A 19,513-nucleotide genomic window follows, 5' to 3' on the forward strand; every position below is an offset into this window, starting at 1 on the left:
AGGAAAAGGCAAGCTTACTCTGAAGGAAATTGATTTTCTTCAGTTATTTTATGGGAGAGCTATCAGAAAAAACACACATAATTTAGAGGCAGCGAGGCATGCTGTGTGTGCAATTTTTTTCCAGAACCTATCCAGGGAAAGAGACCTCCGGGACGAAGAAAAATTTCCTGGCTCGACAACCTTAGATCTTGGTTTAATATTAGCTCTGGATAACTGTTTCGCATTACAACTGATAAAGACAGAACAGTCATGATGATCACCAACGTCCAAAGCGTTCAGGCACACTAAGAAGAAGAAGAATCCACTGGCCAACCACCAGTGCACAATCTGTGTCCGAAAGACGACTGGTGTAAGTTCAACAACAGAAATGAGACGTATTCACATAAACACTCATTACCAGAACCTGTTATGATCGCAATTAAGCCCACTTTCAGGTTTTTTGCAAACCCTGATTTACTGAGGAAGTGTCTTCACTGAAAGACACAAAATCCAAACGAAAGCGTCAATAATTTAATTTAGATTAGATGGTCAAAACGGACATTCTGTGGACTTGAAATACTCAAAATAGGTGTCTATGATACAGTTTTATGTTAAAATAACGGAAATAATGGCAGAGTTGAAGTGCTGAAGAGAGTTGGTATAGATCCTAGTGTGTTTACAACAAAAGCATTTTTCACCATCGACGAGAGCAGGATTAAGAAAGCTATCAGATCAGTGTCTTACCTGCAAATACAGGCCAGGCAGATTCGAAGAAGAGAGAAGATAAACCTGGAGGATGAGGAGTATCAATATGGAGGATTTTAAAACTGAGGTAAGCTTATTACATGTAGAGGCACGAGAAGAAAATCTTCGAACTTCATTTCTCTGTTTTACATTTTTTACGTTATTAGAAGCCTTTTCACAAGAAGCATATGCGCTAATACTATGAAAATTTTCAGGAACTGTTCGCAACGTGTTGCAGTCTCCCGGGAACTAAAAAGTACGATATCCTGCATTTACTTTCTGATTTTTAGATGACTGTATGTAGAAAAAAAGTTAATTTTTGGGTGGACAAAATAAAAATCTCCGATAATGATATAATTTGTACCATAAATTAGTAACTGTAGTTCGGTGGTCTTATAACCTTCTCAGAACACTACATTAAAATTTCTGGGTAATTGCGTGATTAGAATTTGAGTTACGGTTTTATATAAAAAGGCAATAAAAAATTAAAAATTCAAATTTCTGGAAAAATATTAATCTTGCGTATTTTATTATTATTTTTCCCTAAAACACAGATCTTTTGTTTTACAGATGACAAATTTTAGATTTGTACGTTAATAAATATGGCTGTAATGATTTTTTAAATAAATGTTTACATTTTCCTTTACATCCCCCCTTAACCGTTTCAGTGTAGGCGGCCGGAGTGGCAGAGCGGTTCTAGGCGCTACAGTCCGGAACCGCGCGACCGCTACGGTCGCAGGTTCGAATCTTGCCTCGGGCATGGACGTGCCTGATGTCCTTAGGTTAGTTAGGTTTAAGTAGTTCTAAGTTCTACGGGACTGATGACCTCAGAAGTTACGTCCCATAGTGCTCAGAGCCATTTGAACCATTTGTTTCAATGTAAATATCTCTAGTAAACAACAGATATTGTAAAACGACTATCACTGGTATGAGTGTAAGACAGGGGCTCATGAATATAAATACTATGAGACAATGCGAAACATAGGCAAATATAAATTTCAATACAAACTTTTTTTAAGAACACTCCGTATTATCTCTTACATAACCAATAACATGTAAAAGCGCTAAAGGAATGGCGCTGGTTGCATCACATCACAATACGTCAGTTACATCCGGAGAAATTATAAAGCGTAGTTGAAGATGGAAATAAAGGAAAGGCGCCGATATTGCGCGTCCCGAGATGTAAATGTGATTCGCCAATGTCAGTATTTGTGGCAGGAAACGCTGTTATTACTTTCTGTCTTCTTCACAACAGTGAAAGTAAGATTACATAGGCTAAGTCAACGAAATCGTGATTACGAGCAACGTGAGGTTCGCGTTGCTGTTATTTTAAGCGTCAATTTCGGTTTGCAATTTCTGAGGATGTAACTGACGAATTGAGATGCAACCGACGTCACTATTTTTGTTATTTTTGGTGTTATTGATCGCATAAAAAATAATACAGTGTGTCCATTTTAAAAAAAGAGAAAAACAAAGCATAAATTATTGTTGTAACTAATATTTGCTTACGTTTTAGAATGTCTCATAGTATTTATTTTTATGAGCCTCTGTCTTATATTCATACCAGTGAAAGTCGTTTTTCAATACCTATTTTCGTCCCAGAGATATCTGTTGTGAAACATAGTGGTCCATCTTGTATACATCATAAATGTTTCAGACTTGAAAGGATCTCCGGTACCGTATAATTTGCTTTGCTCAGTAAGAGCAAATTAGTGTAGGTACTTTAGCCAGACTGCGTTTCTAGGCTAAATAAACTGTAGCAGTCAATAAATTTAAAAACTATATAGCCTGAACTGTGTTCCAGATTTGATACACATCAATAAGAGGGTACACACGACCACGAGTCTTATCAATTATTATCTCGGTAGATGATGCTGACACAACGATGGTAAGAAATCTGGTGTCAGTTCTTTGGAAGTAGCTCAGCGCACCAAAGATCTGTTCCCGTTGCTCGCTGCCGGATCTGAAATTACCGCTCAGCCTGGGAAGTAGTGAGGAGCCTCTGGGAAGGCGGCAAATCAGACATCGGAGGCAGAGGTGGAGCTGGCTTAACGTCGCGCGCATCCGACAGACGGATGGAGGGCAGAGGGCGGTTGGGGGGGGGGGAGGGGAGGAGGGGATCGGGCAAGTGGCTGCTGGCTTTGCGTGCGCCGTCGCCAGAGAAAAGGGGCCGAGCCAGGCGGAAAATCGAGGTGATTGGACCGGAAAATAGCTTCCGCAATTTTGTTGATCTCATACGTCAAACCGTCACAGGGGGCGTCCGCGTTAAGGGCTGTCTGGTGGAGAGTCGGCCAGCAGGCAGCTCGCCGGCGGGTCGGCTTCTACACGTGATCAGAGGACCGCCGCGGCGTAGCCTACAGGTCGTACATGCGCCCGTACGCGACTCTGTTTGCTCGAAAGTTCACTGGTGCGGTGTTACACTTTATGGTTTTCTCTGGCTAGGGAATGTTGGATGAGACTGACTTCCTTTCTCTTTTGTATTCCTTTCTGCGTATGTACAGCTACTCCCTCCTCTAATTTTGTTGTGACCAGACTATAATCGTCCGGCCATAGCAGTGGGTCCTTTGATTCCTCTGGGAGAAAGCTCACCAAGCTAACATACATGACATATTAGTTCGCTCTATCAGATAATGAATAAAAAGTTTCCTTTCATTCAGTTCTTTGCCGCAGGATAGCTTGCTAATTTACGTCTGTCATTGGCAATGAAAGCATCACTTGATGCACAGATTAACAAACTGTTCTCTCGCGGTACAAAATGCAACATTTACGAAAATACATATCTTCAGAAACTCTGAAAGGGTACAGTACCGCCCGACATTGAAAATAGGTACAACATACTTCATTATTTTTGTCAGAACAACACATTTTTGTAAAATATGGTTCAAATGGCTCTGAGCACTATGGGACTCAACTTCTGAGATCATTAGTCCCCTAGAACTTAGAACTAGTTAAATCTAACTAACCTAAGGACATCACAAACATCCATGCCCCAGGCAGGATTCGAACCTGCGACCGTAGCGGTCTTGCGGTTCCAGACTGCAGCGCCTTTAACCGCACGGCCACTTCGGCCGGCTTTTTGTAAAATAACTCAATTTAAATTAATACAGCGAAGCCGGATACCAGTGTGGGAAAGAAAGACAATTTATTTATTTAACTGATCACATGTGCACTCCCACAAAATAAATCCCTACATCCAGTTTGGTAAGATCTGTGAAATGAATGAATGTATGGTCGTTTGCTAACCGCAGATAGTGAATGTGAATATATGATCATCTTTGATACGATCCTTTGGGCACCTTTGGTGGGACTAAAGAGATGAAATTTACCTGAGCTTTGAGCGCCTGAAATGTGGTTGACCAATACGGTAGCAAGGTGATCCCCCACTTCGGCAGAGGTGCGAGAGAACCTGAAGAACGGCCATGTTTCAGCACTCTGCCGCTGGATCTTGCGCTTTTAAGACCTGTCTTAGGTGTGCTCCGTAAAGACAAAAGAGTGGAGACATGGTATGCATATGGAATATTTAAGAGTAGTTTGAAATAATAATTTCTCTATTTCAGGAACTTTTGTGGGGAGAATTAAATGTCAGGCAGGTAATATTAATGGGACCGTAGTAATCTTCGGAAGTGACCAACGGTCACAATGAAACCACATGTAGCAATAAGTTGAAATACTTCCGCTACGGTCGCAGTTTCGAATCCTGCCTCGGGCATGGATGTTTGTGATGTCTTTAGGTTAGTTAGGTTTAACTAGTTCTAAGTTCTAGGGGACTAATGACCTCAGCAGTTGAGTCCCATAGTGCTCAGAGCCATTTGAACCATTTTTTTTAAATACTTCCGTGTGCTTAAGTTAAGCTGAATTACTAGCGTGTGTACTATAAGTAGAAATAGTTAAGAAATGGCGTGTGCAGGACTTGAAATTAGAGACGAGTACTTCCACGTGGTGAGTACTGTGTGACTTTCAATCTGTGTATGAGACAAAGGATAAAGAGAAGTACTCGTCCATGGTATCAGTTGAGGACTCGCGTGTGTGATGAATATGTTCTTAATATTACTTTGCGTGATATGTTTCCGTGTGATTCAAACTCTGAGAGAGGAGCAAGGTGAGTCAGCCGTCTATCCAGCAATGCCACTTAGCGTGCATTGCACAGGAAGATGTGCATATATCTCCAGAGTTTGTAACCCCCCCCCCCCCTCACTTATCGACCTTAATGACAGTGAAAAATTAAACCGCGTGTACCTAATGGAAATTTGGGAAAAGCAATCGTCACCGAGGTTAATTTGTCGGTAAAGAGGGAGGAAAGGGTTACATCTAAATGAAAGGAAAAATGCTAATGAAACTGGTGGAAATTACTTTTGAAATAGGGGTAAACTTAATAAAGAAAGTAAATGTGCGGCCGTTACGTTAACAATCAACTAGCGGTAATTAGATATTTGAGATTTGGGGGAAATTACGGTCGCCAGTCCTAAGGACAATTACTATAGTAACTGAAAAAGAAAGATTATTACACATATAATTAGCACTAGAAGCGTGGCAACTGAAGGTTGACAAGTGTAGTGGAAACTGAAAGTTTGTCAGAAGTAATAAATTTCGCTACACTTAATTTAGCAAAAGAATTAATAAAACCGGAAAATCGAAAGTTAATTTAGTGACTGAAGTTAATAGTGAGCTTTCTTTCTGAAGCACATCGAAATTCAGTAAAATACGGTTAGTCTTGGACTACCTCAACAATCATTTCATAAGCTACTTGAACTTACTCAATTTAGAAATAAGAGATTTAACTTTGAACTTGAATTAAATGATTCTGAACAATTAACAATAGTAAAATTTAGTACGTACCAAGCTGAGCTGCAGTCACAGGTAAGCTAAAATATGGTAACAAAACTAGCACTCTTAATTTGTGCTTGTGTAATCTAAGTATTGTAGCCAGCTATGAATACTTTAACGGAACTTTGAAATTAAAGCAGTGAAATAGAATTATGCTGGCGTTTGAATTTCAACGACGCTCGGGTTCATTTCGGAAAAGGAAGGGATCCTGCTTGGTAATGCAATTGGGACAATGAGCAACAAAGGTTCATGCTAAGTAGCTGTAATTTTGTGATGCAACAATTTTAAAAGTTTGAAAAGCTGCGGTCTGCCATACAGTTCTAAAACTTTACGTGCTTCCAGTCTTCCTTGTTGGTTGATTGAAGGTCTGAAGCCGTCGATCGAGGATGTGGCGACAGTCACTCATTGTCGGCCGTCGCTGTTGCAGAAGCTGGATGTTGGCGCGCCTTCTTCTAGACACGGTCACCAGACGAAACGGGCTCTTGATGTGCGCCAGCTAATGCTTCCCGTCCGCGACACCATGTCAGAAACTATCATCGCAAGTCGAGCGCAATTACATGCTGCCAAACCCCGAAAGCGCGGCAACTCGCGGGAGCTTCACACCACACACCTGCTCCACTCGCTACTCCAGCCAGACTCCCCCATGCTCTGCCCGCGCTCCACGCGGCAGAGTTAACACTACCAAAGATCCTACACACTTTGATTCTTCACACGACCTATCGATGTAATCGTTCGATAGCAGTTTTCCCTAGGCAAGACCCAGCGTAAAAATACAAATAATATTTACGAAACAAACCAATTATACATCGACATAAATGCATATATATATATATATATATACAAATAGTAAAACAATTACAATATGTAAAGACACAGAAATGTCATATATTCAGGTAACAAAAATAAGGAAAACAAATTATAGTACAATAGATGGAAATAGGAGGATATACATTTCCGGCGTTACAAGTTCATAGTAGGAAAGTAGAATAACGAAGTGGGGCAGTGTCGTGTGAAACTGGGATAAATATTAATTGAAGTGGGAAAGCTGAAAGTGATAATGTGGTGACTATTCCCTGTGTTGTATTTCATGTTGTAGTGTGGTGTATGTCATGTAATTTAAGTATGTGTGGTTTGCATGGGAGAGTAGCAGGGTAGTTTCAGAGGTAGTGGGTTATGCGTGTTCCTTTTGTACTGCTCGGTCTGGAGGAAAGTTTCGTGATGATGATTGTGAGAGTCGAAGTGTGAGAAATAATAAAAGATCCACCATCCTATCCAGAAAGTGCACTGTAGCGTTAAATAATTACGAGACCATAAGATAGAGATTCACCAATGTAAAGCCATGCCCACTGGGCGGAATTTCTCATGTGTTATTGTTGTAGGTTATATAATTTGTGTGTTTAGGTTATAGAATTTATCGGAATAAATAAGATAGTGAAAAGAAAAAGATTGGTGGCCTTTTCCTTCGAATTGTATGTTGTCATGATATCCAGAATTTATAATGTGTGCGCCACTCATATTCAGTGCGATGGCCACGTGTTGATGAAAGCCGGCCAGTGCGTAGTGAACAGTCAGATTTCTGTAAATTACTGATAGTCAGATGTGCGTTTCCGTTGCGTATTATTCATACAGGAGGATAATTTGTAACTTAATTGTGAGTACGAGAGTTCATGTTACTCGATAAATAAGAATGAATCCACTCGCTTGGCAGACCACTCATCTTGCAGGCCTGACTGCTTGATGCCACAGTATGAGCAAGGCATGTGGGTGCCTCTCAACTTTAACTCGTTGGTCCTACACTACGATGTTGACTCCTTCAGACGAGGTCACAAACTGGCCTAAGCTGTTGCATGCTCGACTCCCTCTTCACGTCAGCGTGAGGGCGCTGCTATGCCGGGAGGGAGGCCGTGTCCTCTGGAGTGTCACTCATAGGTCTTTGCGGGCTGCAACGAGCTCTCGCTAATGTCTGTAGTATCGATTTGTGTTGCCGACTTTGGTGTGGAACGACAAGTTTTGGAAAATATCGCAACCGAATATTGGAAACTCAGCCAGGAGGTACATTAATCAGCAATTAACAATCAAATTAACTACTTATTTCAAGTACATATTAGCAACATACTGTCGTTTCGAACTAACACGATCAGCATTTTTGTATTTGGCTGAATCCACAGTCAAACTTTTATTCCGTCAAATGACTACCGCTTTAGATACCAAGTACCATCATCGAACCCCTCTACAATGATAAACGTCACGCTGAACAATTAAATAATTCTTCAGAAAATATTTTTTGCAAAATAATTTTCTTCCTGATAGCTTAAGTGTGGTACAAAGTGCAACGTCGAAATACAGACAGTCCCTTACACGCGGTGCGCAGTAAGAAAAATTGGAAATTAGTGGTAAGGACTATGGGATCACACTGCTGAGGTCATCGGTTCCTAGGCTTACGCACTACTTAATCTAACTTAAACTAACTTACGCTAAGAACAAAACCCACACCTATGTCCGAGTGAGGACTCGAAACCTTGACGTGGGGAGCCGCGAGAACCGTGACAAGACGCCCTAGACCGCGCGGCTCCCCCGCGCCGCCATGCGCAGTAAGAAAACTTGATTACCAAAGTAGGTGTGTCACTATATCATCAATAAAATTAAAGTTTAACCGTACTGGATAATGTTTTCAATATAAATAATTATGGGTGGGCAATTAATAGTTATAATGTTAAGGACAACATTCATCTGATTAGAATGTTTCATGTTTGGATCGATGTTTCACAGAGCAACGAATCATATAAGATCTGTCTATGAAAAATTAGCAGTTTAGGTGTATTATTATGTCCTTAGTATTTCATTACGTTTGAGACTGTTTCGAATATATTGTTTTTGTTATTTGTCTTGCTATATTCTATGTTTTATGCAATTGTTTATTTTTTATAGACTGCCTGATAAAGAAACTGAAGCACCCAGAAGGGGAGTAAATGAAACTTCACGCATTGATGATGTATCTAATGTAATTAAGTGACTACAAAATAGAGTCAAATTGGCAAAGAACTTGGCAGCATGGGCCCACTTACCAGTATGACACTGCATCCACCCTGGCCTGGGTTCGTGCACTGATCCGGTTGGGGGAGGTATCACAAAGCCGTTTTATCGTCTCCTGAGGCAAGCTGGACCACAACTACTGTAGCTGTAGCTGGTTCTTGATATCACGGACACTGACGATGGGACAGAGCTGACATACGAGCAGGCTCCACACTCGATCTATCGTGGAAATATTTTGGGATCTTGCTGCCCAGTGGAGTACCTCAAAAGCACACAGACTGTTCATAGACTCATGCATTGTGTGGACGATGCGTTATCTTGCTGAAATACCTCACCGCGATGTGGTCACATGAGTGGTAACACTTGAGGACACGAGATGTCCGTGACTTACCGTCGTGTCATCAGAGTTCCGTCAATCACACCAGCCGTGATCTGAAGCCGTATCTAATGACTCCCCACATCATGATGCCAGGAGTAATGTAATTCTCTGAACACTAGAAGAATGTGACCTCTATCCAGATCGGTGCCATAGTCTTCCACTATGGTTATCTACATCTACGTCATACTCCGAAAGCCACCTAACGGTGTGTGGCGGACGGTACTTTTTGTGCCACTAACTGAGCCCTCTAACTCCACTCGCGAATAGCGCGTGAGATTATACAGGACCGCATTCATCGCTGAACACAATATGACGCCATTAATCAGCAGTCCATGCACCCCGGTATCGCGATGGCTTAAACCGTTGACGTTCGTGTTCTGGTGCTAAAACAAGCTACGCAAGGGATCGTAATTATTAGAGCTGCTACTAGTCTGCGACCAAAGGTGCAAGACGACACTTAAAGTGAAACGATTCCACTACCTGTTCTCGGATGGCAGGAACAGATGTGAAAGGGTTACGACTCGCCCGGTACGCGGTAGTGTGATTCTTCCTCATGATGGTCAGACGTGATAGGACGGAATCGTGATGATGAATGTTCCTGCCCTCACGTCCCGAGCAGTCCAATATCAGACCACTGTCACGTCCAGATACCCAAAAAATCTGGATACTGATCATACAGTGTAGGCTTTCATGACCGGTACTGAATTCAGATGAAATATCCGAGCCGATAGCTTGGTTGATGCATAAAACATAAAACTTTCCCCTAGCGTTTCATCTCCAATTGCAGAACACATCTTCTGAGGTGAAGCGGCGAACTGCAACAAGAACTCGAGGGTGAAAATGTTCCGCTATGTTTACCAATAGGATGATCATGAAACAAAATTCACTGAGACGAGGGTCATATCGACAACATCGCATGATAATGTAAAGAGAGGCTATTGAGAATTATAAAAACCAGAATAAATTTAACAGAAAAAAGGAAGATGCTAACTTAGAGAAAATTTGGATATCTGCATCGTAAGAATGACGATCAATTACCTTCAATCTAGAATGTTGGCATTACCAGAGATAATCCAGCAGTCGACGTCATGTGATGGACAGTGGGACCCTCTACTTTGCCTGTATATTCGACGCTCCCTCCAGTTCTGGTTGCAATTCGCCGCTTTCCTTTCGAAGATGTCTCCCTCATTCGCAGAGGAAACATTAGGGGGAAAGTTCTATCCTGAAGTGAAATCTTCCATTATTCCTTCAGCTCAAGGCGTCAGGAATATCGTCTGCCAATCAGCATTGCTCTTCTAAAACAGGAGAATGACGTTTCGTTTAAGGCGACCAATCCGGAAACCTGTAGCATTGGCGTTTGGCGTTTGCTGTCTCCCTGTGAAAATCTCTGAAACTGGGTGCTATGTGTAAAGAATGCGTAGGCTGGCCGCTCCCACACAATGTAGCGGAATTTGCTTTTAAGCCGAACACGGGGTCGTTCCCCCCTTTCACTCGGGCCCACGCCGTCCGCTATACAGGCGGTCACCGGCAGACATAGGCTGGGTCGTCCTCTGAAGGGACCGGCGTCCCGTTGTGCGGTTTCTCTCCTGAACTAAAAGCTTCTGTGACAGTCGTGTCTGGAATGTGCGTGTGTACACCAGCCTCGAGTATTTCAACCACGGTGCGCTTACTTGTTAATTGCATATCGCTTACATGAACTCACTTTATCTTATCGAGTTTGGGTTCGAATGAAGCGTCTTGATGTGCGCAATATGAATGTGAGGGCGGAATATGTAAGCAATGGAGGTCAGGAGACCACGACGTCTTACATAGGCTTAACATCAGAAGAGGCACAAATAGGGGATCATGGAGGAATTTTATAAGGGGGACTATGTTCCAGACTGAATGCTGAAAGGCATAATCAGTCTTAAATGCTGATGATGAGGTGGACTGTTTCAAGTCCTGGGGAGCCACGACGCAGATGATTGGCGCCACTATGTAGCAGCTGACACCACCGCCCCGTCGTTGGGAGCGACGTTGCGGGCCTGCTGCAGGTTCGCCCTCTACAGCAAATGAGATGGCCGCAGGGCTGTTTAGCTGCCGCCTCCCTGTACGAGTGCGCCGCCTTTCTACACGCGCCGTGCCCCGCACGCGGCATTAGCACCGCGCCGGCAGAGTGCCTCGCGCACAATTTGCTCGCGCGAGGGAGAGTGGCCGACTGCCGGCGCAGGCGCGCGCTACAAAGGGCAGAGGCGCAAACAAATCCGCGACCCTTCCTCTGCGCGCTAAGGACCCTTTATTAGCGGCGGGGCCGCTGCGAAAACACTGGCCGGCGGTGGAGGCGGCGCCGGCCAGAGCCGCCGTACAAACAGCCGGATCCCTCTATGTCCGCGCCAGATGAGGCGGCGCTCTGAGGCGCCCGTCGCGTCCCGGGCCTTTATCTCGGCGCGTCAGCCCATCTCGTTAATTTGGCCTTTGAACTGTACGACCCGGCGCCATCCGCAAGCGTATTAGCGAAGCATCCGGTGTCACCTGTTCTCTGCGTGCCCGCCTGCATTGCGACAGGTTTAATTACACTTGATATTTGCTCCGCTCCTGTCTTCCCAAGGAACTAGCACGAGTACCATAATCAGTACGACACCGGCGTGTGCGGCATATGGATTATAAAGGCGAGGTTTCAATGTGCACGGAAAATCAACGATGCACAAACAATGGTGAAAAGAACTGAAGAATTATGTACTACACAGGGTGATCCAGCGGCCCCTACAGCTGGGTTATAAGCAGCATACAATGACGTCAAATACCACGCATAAGATTTCCATATTCTCTCGCTCAATAACGTGCAAAATATTAGTTCTACAGAAAAAAATTAACAGCACCTTTTGGCAGGAGATTTAATGTAGATCAGCTACACTACTGGCCATTACAGTTGCTACACCAAGAAGAAATGCAGACGATAAACGGGTATTCATTGGACAAATATATTATACTACAACTGACATGTGATTACATTTTCACGCAGTTTGGGTGCAAAAAAAAAAAAAAATGGTTCAAATGGCTCTGAGGACTATGGGACTTAACAACCATGGTCATCAGTCCCCTAGAACTTAGAACTACTTAAACCTAACTAACCTAAGGACATCACACAACACCCAGCCATCACGAGGCAGAGAAAATCCCTGACCCCGCCGGGAATCGAACCCGGGAACCCGGGCGTGGGAAGCGAGAACGCTACCGCACGACCACGAGATGCGGGCGCAGTTTGGGTGCTTAGATCCCGAGAAATCAGTACCCAGAACAACCACCTCTGGACGTAATAACGGTGTTGATACACCTGGGCATTGAGACAAACAGAGCATGAATGGCGTATACAGGTACAGCAACCCATGCAGCTTAAAACACGATACCATAGTTCACCAAGAGCAGTGACTGGCGTATTGTGACGAACCACTTGCTCGACCACCATTGACCAGACGTTTTCAATTGGTGAGGGATCTGGAGAATGTGCTGGCCATGGCAGCAGTCAAACATTTTCTGTATCCAGAAAGGCCCGTACAGGACCTGCAACATGCGGTCGTGTATTATCCTGCTGAAATGTAGGGTTTCGCAGGGATCGAATGAAGGGTAGAGCCACGGGTAGTAACACATCTGAAATGTAACGTGCACTGTTCAAAGTGCCGTCAATGCGAACAAGAGGTGACCGAGACGTGTAACCAATGTCACTCCATACCATCACGCCGGGTGACACGCCAGTATGGTGATGACGAATACACGCTTCCAATGTGTAGTCACCGCGATGTCGCCAAATACGGATGCGACCATCATGATGCTGTAAACAGAACCTGGATTCATCCGAAAAAATGACGTTTTGCCATTCGTGCACCCAGGTTCGTCGTTGGGTACACCATCGCAGGCGCTCCTGTCTGTGACGCAGCGTCAAGGGTAACCGCAGCCATGGTCTCCGAGTTCATACACTCCTGGAAATTGAAATAAGAACACCGAGAATTCATTGTCCCAGGAAGGGGAAACTTTATTGACACATTCCTGGGGTCAGATACATCACATGATCACACTGACAGAACCACAGGCACATAGACACAGGCAACAGAGCGTGCACAATGTCGGCACTAGTACAGTGTATATCCACCTTTCGCAGCAATGCAGGCTGCTATTCTCCCATGGAGACGATCGTAGAGATGCTGGATGTAGTCCTGTGGAACGGCTTGCCATGCCATTTCCACCTGGCGCCTCAGTTGGACCAGCGTTCGTGCTGGACGTGCAGACCGCGTGAGACGACGCTTCATCCAGTCCCAAACATGCTCAATGGGGGACAGATCCGGAGATCTTGCTGGCCAGGGTAGTTGACCTACACCTTCTAGAGCACGTTGGGTGGCACGGGATACATGCGGACGTGCATTGTCCTGTTGGAACAGCAAGTTCCCTTGCCGGTCTAGGAATGGTAGAACGATGGGTTCGATGACGGTTTGGATGTACCGTGCACTATTCAGTGTCCCCTCGACGATCACCAGTGGTGTACGGCCAGTGTAGGAGATCGCTCCCCACACCATGATGCCGGGTGTTGGCCCTGTGTGCCTCGGTCGTATGCAGTCCTGATTGTGGCGCTCACCTGCACGGCGCCAAACACGCATACGACCATCATTGGCACCAAGGTAGAAGCGACTCTCATCGCTGAAGACGACACGTCTCCATTCGTCCCTCCATTCACGCCTGTCGCGACACCACTGGAGGCGGGCTGCACGATGTTAGGGCGTGAGCGGAAGACGTCCTAACGGTGTGCGGGACCGTAGCCCAGCTTCATGGAGACGGTTGCGAATGGTCCTCGCCGATACCCCAGGAGCAACAGTGTCCCTAATTTGCTGGGAAGTGGCGGTGCGGTCCCCTACGGCACTGCGTAGGATCCTGCGGTCTTGGCGTGCATCCGTGCGTCGCTGCGGTCCGGTCCCAGGTCGACTGGCACGTGCACCTCCCGCCGACCACTGGCGACAACATCGATGTACTGTGGAGACCTCACGCCCCACGTGTTGAGCAATTCGGCGGTACGTCCACCCGGCCTCCCGCATGCCCACTATACGCCCTCGCTCAAAGTCCGTCAACTGCACATACGGTTCACGTCCACGCTGTCGCGGCATGCTACCAGTGTTAAAGACTGCGATGGAGCTCCGTATGCCACGGCAAACTGGCTGACACTGACCGCGGCGGTGCAGAAATGCTGCGCAGCTAGCGCCATTCGACGGCCAAGACCGCGGTTCCTGGTGTGTCCGCTGTGCCGTGCGTGTGATCATTGCTTGTACAGCCCTCTCGCAGTGTCCGGAGCAAGTATGGTGGGCCTGACACACCGGTGTCAATGTGTTCTTTTTTCCATTTCCAGGAGTGTAGTTCACGCTGCTGCAAACGTCGAACTCTTCGTGCAGATGGTTGTTGTCTTGCAAACGTCCCCATCTGTTGACTCAGGGATCGAGACGTAGCTAGTGATATGAGGCTGTTGGGGTCCAGCACGGCGTTCCATATTACCCTCCTGAACACACAGTTTCCATATTCTGCTAATAGTCATTTGATCTCGACCAACGCGAGCAGAAATGTCGCGACACGATAAACCGCAATCACGATAGGCTACAATCCGATCTTTATCAAAGTCGGAAACGGGATGGTACGCTTTTCTCCTCCTTACACGAGGCATCACAACAACGTTTCACCAGGCAACGATGGTCAACTGCTGTTTGTGTATGAGAAATCAGTTGGAAACTTTGCTCATGTCAGCACGTTGTAGGTGTCGCCACCGGGGTCAACCTTGCGTGAATGCTCTGAAAAGCTAAACATTTGCATATCACAGCACCTTCTTCCTGTCGGTTAAAATTCGCGTTTGTGTCACGTCATCTTTGTAGTGTAGCAATTTTAATGGCCAGTAGTGTACGTACTCAAATCCGTTTTCTCTGGAGGCCGTGGTTTCCGAATTACACAAATTTTCACTTGTTATGTTTTACAGAAACGAAAGTAGACGCGATTTACAGATCTAGATGCACTGAACACGATTATCATGAATAAAATTGTCTCTTAGCTCAGGGTTACAAGTAAAAAAGGAGTTCACGTTTCCCAGTCATACTTAGGGGGCATTATGAGAGCTACATGCAAAGTCATTCTGACAAGTTTCCTCTGCTGCAAGTGAGTGACGTGGACGCTTCCATTAGACTTTGACACCAGTGCCTTACGCCATTTCACGTCTGCAATTTGGCGTGAACCCACAAATCATGCATCGGATTGCTATTTTTGTGTGGTACCTTCCCTGGGGAAGGAGTCCATACCAAGATGAAGAGGAACATTCAATACCCTGACACCTCATCTGCCCTACGTCATGTGGCTTATGGCACTGGATTGGCAGTCCCTGTTCTCCCGCATGTGCCACCACCGAGCAGTGATAGCGATGATGGTGAACCGACTCATACAGCCGAAAAAAGACAGTCATCCGCCACTGACACTGGCGCTACATTTACACCAACATTGTCATCTGAAGAACCACACAAAGTCACATAGCGTGATCTCTGTAATATGTTAGGGATGTAGATCTTACAAACTGTGAAGCCGAACTCTTGGCCTTACGACCGCAGTAGTGCAATTTCCTCATTGACACGGTACGCGTGTGTTAGTTTCGACAGCGTTCGTTGAAACTTGAGTGTAGTTTTAGTACTGAAGGTGACATCACATTCTGCAGTGACATTGATAGTTTGTTGAAAGATCTGAACATTACAAACAAATCAGATGTTGTGTACATAGTTCCGCGTAGTCAGCGCGTACACAACTTTCCCACTAGAGCGCGCCCCGCTTAGCACAACAGCGCAGGCGCAGCGCTCGTCCGTCTCCGCTCTACGAGATGGCGCCCCCTGAGAGACGGACCAAATTCTGCTTCCGCCGATCCGCGTATTAATATGTAACGCAGCCAATGAGATTACTGCTAAGGTAGAACCTTTTCTCCTCGCGGATCACACTCGAGCTGTGATACATGAACGCGCGAGATATTATAACGAGTGTACAGACCTCCGATTAGTCAGTCTGCATCAGTCTGCATTAGTGTGCATTTGTCTGTACCAGTTTATGGTCAAGTTTCAGTCTGCGCCTAATAAGATTTTCATATTCTTGTACATAGCCATGAAGAGAAATGTATAGACACTTTGTCAAGTATCAGAGATATGTGAGAATAAGATTAATGTACCAAGACCAAAGGAACTTCAGATTGTCAATCGTAAACAGCATCCAGAATCAAGTTAAGTAATTTTATGCTTCTTATTATTTTAATAAATGTGTGTGAAAATTAATCAAGTTCTGTTTAACGTTGGTCTCCGTCAATCTGCTACTCTAAGCGTGCAAGTGGCATTTCTATCGTCTGACCTAACGGCAGAAGATAAACACGCCACGATAAGACCACGAGACATATTGCTGACACTCGCCTACTTCGTTAGAACGACAAGTCAAATAATCCGATGGTATGTGTACCAAAGGTCTTACAGTACGCACACCACATCAGACTACTGGAGGCTCAAAAATAAGACTGAGGGCAGTAGTTGGTTCAAATGGCTCTGAGCACTATGGGACTCAACTGCTGAGGTCATTAGTCCCCTAGAACTTAGAACTAGTTAAACCTAACTAACCTAAGGACATCACAAACATCCATGCCCGAGGCAGGATTCGAACCTGCGACCGTAGCGGTCTCGCGGTTCCAGACTGCAGCGCCTTTAACCGCACGGCCACTTCGGAGGGCAGTAGTCTTACGCAATTGTAATGAACGGCCATCCATCCGTGTCACATATGCTGCGTTACATGAAGGCAGCTATACCATATTGAAATCCCTTGTAAACTGTGTTAATTACAATAACCATGAATGCCTAGTATGTGGAGATCTCGAAGTCCTTGCAGTACTGCTGGTTTTGCAAGGAGGTTACATTAGGTACTGTTTTCACCTATGTGAATAGCACAGTCGCGTAAGATAAAAACACTACGCAGAGGAACAGCTCCCGTATCTGGGTCAAAAAATATTGCCGAAGAACCTCTAGCGAATACGAACAAAATTGCTCTCGTACCATTGCACATTAAGTTGGGACTCATGTCAGCTTTTGCTAAGGATGTGTACATGGATGATACAGCTTTTCAACATTTGCGTATGACATTTCCACAGCTCAACACACAGAAAATCAGAAATGCGATGCTCATTGGTCCACAGACATCCTTGGTGTTGGGGGAGCACGGCGTTGTTTACGTAACATGACAACATTGTTCTTGGGAAACAGGAAGCCCGAAAATTACGGGGACCTTGTGGACCTACTCATTCACTGGTTGCAGCAAGATCCTGAAGCTGCACCTCGATGTGTTCCCAGAGGGCATTCAGTAACGAGCACAGCGAGCGATTCCACCAGGACATTTCTCTCACAGGTTCCACATTTGTAGATTTCCAGAATGCTTTCGACACCGTTCCTCACAAGCGTCTTCTAACCAAACTGCGTGCCTACGGATTATCGCCTCAGTTGAGCGACTGGATTCGTGATTTCCTGTCAGAAAGGTCACAGTTCGTAGTAATAGACGGAAAGTCATCGAGTAAAACAGAAGTAAAATCCGGCGTTCCCCAAGGAAGTGTTACAGGTCTTCTATTGTTCCTGATCTATATTAACGACATAGGAGACAATCTGAGTAGACGTCTTAGATTGTTTGCAGATGATGCTGTCATTTACCGTCTTGTAAAGTCATCAGATGATCAAAACGACTTGCAAAATGATTTAGATAAGATATCTGTATGGTGCGAGAAGTGGCAATTGACCCTGAATAAATAAGAGTGGGAAGTTATTCACATGAGTACTAAAAGAAATCAGCTAAATTTCGATTACGTGATAAGTCACACAAATCTGAAGGCTGTATATTCAGCTAAATACTTAGGGATTACAACTACAAATAACCTAAATTGGAACGATCACATAGATAATATTGTGGGTAGAGCAAACCAAAGACTGCGATTCATTGGCAGAACACTAAGAAGGTGCAACACGTCTAATAAAGAGACTGCTTACATCAAGCTTGTCCGCCCTATTCTGGAGTATTGCTATGTGGTGTGGGATCTGCATCAGGTGGGACTGACGGATGACATCGATAAAGTACAAAGAGGGGGAGCTCGTTTTGTATTATCGCGAAATAGTGGAGATAGTGTCACAGACATAATACATGAATAGAAATCGCAATCTTTGAAACAAAGGCGTTTTTCGTTGGGTCGGGATCTTCTCATGACATTTCAATCACCAGTTTTCTCCTCCGATTGCGAAAATATTCTGTTGGCACCCATCTATATAGGGAGAAATGATCATAACGATAAAATAAGAGACATCAGGGCTCGCACAGGAAAATTTATGTGCGCGTTTCTCCCGCGTTCCGTTCGAGAGTGGAACGGTAGAGAGACGGCTTAATGGTGGTTTCTTTAACGCTCGTCCAAGCACTTAATTGTGAATAGCAGAGTAATCACATAGATGTAGATGTAGACGTAGAACAGCGGTACGCGGGGTGGTGGACTATGGCTGTGTTGGCTCATTGCTGCTGGATGCTACAGAGAGATGCTCCAGACACCGCTCACACCAGGAAGACAAAGAAACGGTGCGAATAAGCTTCTAGGCACTTCAGTCCGGAACTGCACTGCTGGTACGGTCGCAGGTTCGAATCCTGCTTCGGGTATCGATGTGCGTGATGTGATGTCCTTAGGTTAGTTAGGTTTAAGTAGTTCTAAGTCTAGGTGACTGATGACCTGAGATGTTAAGTCCCATAGTGCTTAGAGCCATTTGAACCATTTTCCTATAGATTACAGAAGCAATATACGTGAAACATAAAGTACAATGTTACTTATAACCCTGAGCAAGAAGATAATTTTAATCGTCATATTAATGTTCAGCGCATCGATATGTATAAAGGCTGTCTACCTTAGTTTCTGCAAAAAAGCCCACTGTGAACCAGTGTTATTCAAGAAAGACATAGAAAAATGACCTTCGATGCGTTTCTCTTTAGCTCGCGTACCGTGGCCTCCAGCGAAAACTTATGTGGTACAATATTTAACTCATTAAATTTCCTACAAAAGTGATCTTTTTTTTTTAGGGACTGATACTTTGTGCATTGGGAGCGAGAGAGTAAGAAAATCTTGTGCGTGGTATTTGAAGGCATTGCGGGCTGTATAAAACCCTAAAACCCATTGGCAGGGGCAACTGAATCACACTGTATACCCGCACAAACCAATACTTGTAGAATTATCGCTTCTTTTTGAATCTCAGAAACAACAAGTCGGGAAACAACTACCTAATTAGTTACACATTCATCAGATTATTAGTTCATTCTGCATGAATTATGCTACAGAAGGGTAGCATCCCACAGAATATTCTGTAAACACTGAATAAATTCTAATCTGCCAAGATCGCTAAAATCTTTTATTCATATAGATGAGTGATTTCGGCAGTTCGCTGTTGCCGTCCTCGGATCTGCAAAAGATGGAACCGAAAATGCTAGGATACAATTTTTTTTTGGAAATTTGTGGTAAGATCT

This window comes from Schistocerca nitens, chromosome 8 (genome assembly GCF_023898315.1).
Source record: "Schistocerca nitens isolate TAMUIC-IGC-003100 chromosome 8, iqSchNite1.1, whole genome shotgun sequence".
Taxonomy (NCBI): Eukaryota; Metazoa; Arthropoda; class Insecta; order Orthoptera; family Acrididae; genus Schistocerca; species Schistocerca nitens.